Source organism: Syzygium oleosum, unplaced genomic scaffold, assembly GCF_021117445.2.
Source record: "Syzygium oleosum isolate NSW1041296 unplaced genomic scaffold, Sole_v2.1 Sole_v2.43, whole genome shotgun sequence".
Taxonomy (NCBI): domain Eukaryota; kingdom Viridiplantae; phylum Streptophyta; class Magnoliopsida; order Myrtales; family Myrtaceae; genus Syzygium; species Syzygium oleosum.
This window is the reverse complement of record NW_026607527.1, coordinates 2,229,851-2,234,406: the sequence shown is the minus strand read 5'-3', so window position 1 is coordinate 2,234,406 and position 4,556 is coordinate 2,229,851. Positions and strand designations below refer to the sequence as shown.

Here is a 4,556-nt window from a genome sequence, read left to right as displayed (position 1 = left end):
GATGGTTCACAGATAAGAATTAGGGAGGATAAATGGCTGAAGAGGGGAATCATAGGAGATCCTGCTAATAGAGATGAACCACGTTTTGTCTTTGAACTCATTATTAGTGAGGAAGGCATATGGGATGAAACAATTTTAACTTAACATTTTGAGGATCAATTAGTGAGAGAATTCCTTGCTATCCCGATCAAACCCCAAACAGAGAAAGACTGGCTCGTATGTACTGGAACTCAAGCAGGCAAGTACACAATTAAAAGTGGATACAACTATGTCCGAGAGAAAGCAAATAAATAGAATGAAAATCACGCCTTAACTTCTTTTCAACCTCATCCCACCCTCTGGACACATGTATGGAAATTGCACTCTCCACCCAAGGTTAGAATTTTCATGTGCAATTTAATGCCAGAATGCTCTCCCAACTAAAGAGAATTTATTTCGAAGAAAAGTTATACTTGATCCCACATGCTCTTTATGCAATCGAGGCGTGGAAACTGTGGAGCACCTGTTTTTATTGTGTCCTTGGACGAAGGAAATTTGGTCGAACCCTATGCTGAATGTTCATATATCAAGTCAAGGTCTTACTCGAATTGAAGATTCATTTGGGAATTTGAAAGGAAAGTCGAGCAACCCACCGAATCTAGAGCTGGTTGCTACAACACTGAGGAATATATGGAAGACACACAACCAAGCCATCTTCAAGAACAGAAAACCCAACACAATCAACCTCATCGACTCCGTTTTAGCTAGGTTAAGGAGCTTTAACAGATGGAACCCCAAATCGAGCAGATCTAGGAACAAAGCCGACGATTTTTCATGGACTTGGAATCCGCTGTTGGATGGAACTTATAAGATAAACACAGACGGAGCGTACGAACCTAGAGCTTCGAAAGGTTCGGCTGCTTGCGTTTGTCGTGATTCCATCAAGAGGTTGCTGGACAGAGCAGCTTGTACGGTGGCGACGTTGTCTGCTCTAATGGCTGAGTCCCTTGTTCTGTTAAAAGCCCAAACTACTTCTGTCCTAACAGACACGAAGTCCTTTTACTTGAGCCTAATAGTTTGGACTTAGTCAATGGCTTCAAGAGTCCAGATCAACTTAGTTGGAAAGCGCTTACCTTGAAATGTAAAGATTTGTAACTATCCTTTTCTAATATCCAGGTTATTCATTGTTCTAGAGAGGCCAACTTTGTCGCAAATTGGATTGCCAAAACCCAAAAGAGAAACTACCTACCTTTGAATTAGGTCTTGTCCCCTCCCCCAAGCACTTTGGGAGCTCTTATGTACCGATGCTCATCTATTGGGCCCTATTATCCTTTTTTAGTGAGTGATATATTTCATTTTATGACAAAAAAAACGTGGAGAAGGTTAAATAGATTGTGGAATTAACATTATGCAAAAACAAAGTTACAAAAAAAAATTGAGAGAGAGAGAGAGTCGATTTGATTGTGACAAGCCTGTCTTGATCTTTCGCGCGAGTCTCTCTTTTTCTGTCTTCTGTTCGCAGAGGTGAGTAAACCACCACCTGCATCACAAGAGATGCTCCAATATTGATGGCATTTGGCAATCTGTCTCCTCGTTCACTTGGCACTACTATGAAGTTCTCCTTTTAACTTCTCATAACAAGTTAAATCCCACAAGACTCACTACCATTTGATTTCTCCAATCCAAGAGAATTAGCAGGCCAAAAGTGGGCATTAACACTTCATGTTAACCACTTACTTAAAGAGCATGTGGCGAAAATGGGTACCGACTGTGCTCACGGTCTAAATGTTGTTTTTCAATTGATCACATCAAGAATGAAGTCAATTCTTAATTGGAAAGGAAGATCGCGGGCTTCACGAAGGCCGATAAATAGGTTGTGCCTGCAAAATGAACATATCAATTTTCACTGGACCCACGGTTTCATCACGTTCAATTCGCTGAAACTCCAAGTCTCAATTAGACTTCTTGGCCAATCTGTGAAAGAGAGCTATGATGCCGTTCGACAAGTTCGAATTGTAAAACTTGTTGACACCAAAATTTTGGTATTTCATTTAGTTATTAAGTGCATGAAAAATTAGAGATGGGCCCCGGCCCTTAGCAAAATTAATAGCATATAGTCATTAGGAGCATATTTCAATTGATTGCATTTAATCAGACAACCGTGAATGGTTCTGAGCTTAAATTGAATAGATTGAACCCATAAAAAATAAGCAAATTCGGCCAAGCTTAAGGAAGGGGCGTGTGTGGCCGAAATCCATGAGAAAAGTAAGGCTAATTGAGTCTCAATTTAATCAAGTTCAGCCCATTGGAATCAACTAGAACTATGGTCTTGAGTCATTAAAGCCTTTATCTAATAAGCCTAAGTATCATCATCTCACATTCGCTCAAGCTCCATCTCTCAATCAAACTTCTTGGCCAATCTAGGAAAGAGAGCTCTGATTGACAAGTTCGAACAGTGATACTGGTATAGCAAAATCAGCGAGATCATGATCCTTATAAAGGAAAATATTTCATTTCCCCTCTAAGTCTCCCTTGCCATACAACTCTTAATTCACAGTTTGTTTAGTAAAGGCACGAGGGACAAATTGCTATTGCGACCGAAGAAGTAACACTACAAGATTATTGATAGAAATCAAATTATGCGACACTGGTTTTTCACGTCCCTTAGTTTTAACTCTAACACATTACAAACCAAGATAATATTAGTTGGACCTTATTGATTTCAGCAGGTTTGCAAGTCCTGTCATATGATCATATTTATGACGATTTTTGGCATCATTTCGTTTGATTATAAAAGTGTTTCAATACGATTATAAAGTGAGGTAATGTGTATCAGCCATGTCGAATGCTAGTGGTATCTCCAAGACTTGAAGTTTAGTATTTGGTTTCATCATCAAGCTCAATTTCTTCATTAATTTCCTCTTAAAGCCGACTTTATCAATTAAGATAAGCAAAAATTTCACATAGGACCTTGAATTGGGGTCATTTATTCAAAAGAGTTCTTAGAGTAGATATTATCTCAAATAAGACTAAAAAGTGGGCAACTTAAAGCTCAAAGACTCCTAGCCAAAAAAAAAGGCTCAAAGACTCTGACCAAAAAAAAAAAGTTCAAAGCAGAAGGAGAAAAGAGAGAGGAGGAAAGAATGGCCGGGCTTTTTATTACGTTTGTGGACTTTGGGCTTTTGGGCCTCAATCGACCTTATGTCTATTGGGCTTAACTAAAGCTATCTGGGCCGAGGGGCTCATTATTTCTTATCCTCCCTTTATTTATCTATCTGTTTATTTTTATTATATATTTTTTGTTCTATTTTACTATTGTTTATTTTTTTTAAGTAAAACATATGCTTGATTTGCCAGCAAAATTTAAGTGTTAATAGATATCAGGCTGCAGATAAGCTTTCGTTTATTTAGTTATTGACATGTATTTGTATACAACCGGAGTCTAAAGATGATTGATAATTTTCTAAATCTAGTTACTCACTTTAGCCATCTCACTGTACGTGAAATAAAATATAATTTAAAAAAAAGATTTCTAGATATATTGTATACCAAGAGAAAGGGAATCTAGCTACCACATGTTTGGGCTTTATCTGATAAATGTCTCCATCTCTGCCATAACCCCAACGACTGACCCTCCCTCCCACACACAATGGCAGAAGAAACCCGGTCAAGATAGGAAGGCAAGGCCATTGCTGAGCTGAAAAGGCCAACCCCAGACCAAGTGTGGCCATTCTTGGAGGATTTTTGCAACGTCCACAAGTTGCTTCCCCGCCCCCGGTCGACACTTGCCACCGAGTCGAGGGCGTCCCCGGCCAGCCCGGCCTTGTCCGGTACTGCATCTCCACCAACTCCGACCCGTCGAAGCTCAAATGGGCCAACGAGAGGCTCCTCATGATGGACCCTAGCGAGAAGTGCTTCAGCTATGAGGTCTTGGACAACAACGTTGGGTTCAAGAATTATGTTGCAACAATTAGAGTGATGCCCATGAAAGATGGAGATGGTAAGATGGGTGGGTGCATGATTGAGTCCTCATTCGTGTCTGATCCAGTTGAGGGTTGGGGGCTCCAAGAATTGTGTTCTTACATTGATTTTTTCCTTAAATCAATGACCAAGAAGATTGAAAGTGCAATTCAAGAAGCTAGTGGGTGAAGGTAGAAAGATGGGGAAAATTACCAAAAAAGTCATAAACCTTTCGCAATTGTGTCAATTCAGTCCTAAACCTTTTTGTTTTGTCAATTCAGTCCTAAACCTTTTGCAATTGTGCCAATTCAATCCATCCGGCCACTTTTGGTCGGCCGGCGTTGACGTGGATGTCGGTCGGCGCCGGCGAGCTGACGTGGCAATATTTAAATAATTTTTTATTATTTTTCAAAATTTTTTTTTTTTCCCCAATCTTCTTCATTGGTCGCCGGTCCGGCGACTGGCGAGAGGTTGAGGCCGGCGAGTTCCACCTCGCTAGCCATGGGCGAGGCTGGCCCTCGCCGACACTGGCGAGGGTGAACCTCACCGTCGCCGGGCGAGGTCGACCTCGCCATGACCAGGCGAGGTCGAGCTTGCCCAGCGACGGCGAGGTCTCG

The 4,556-nt window shown here is 41.0% G+C and overlaps 1 pseudogene; it reads left to right on the top strand.

Moving 5' to 3' along the window:
- Window positions 1-3,628: 3,628 nt before the first annotated feature.
- Window positions 3,629-4,128, top strand: LOC130136169 (lachrymatory-factor synthase-like; annotated as a pseudogene).
- The last annotated feature ends 428 nt before the right edge of the window (window positions 4,129-4,556 follow it).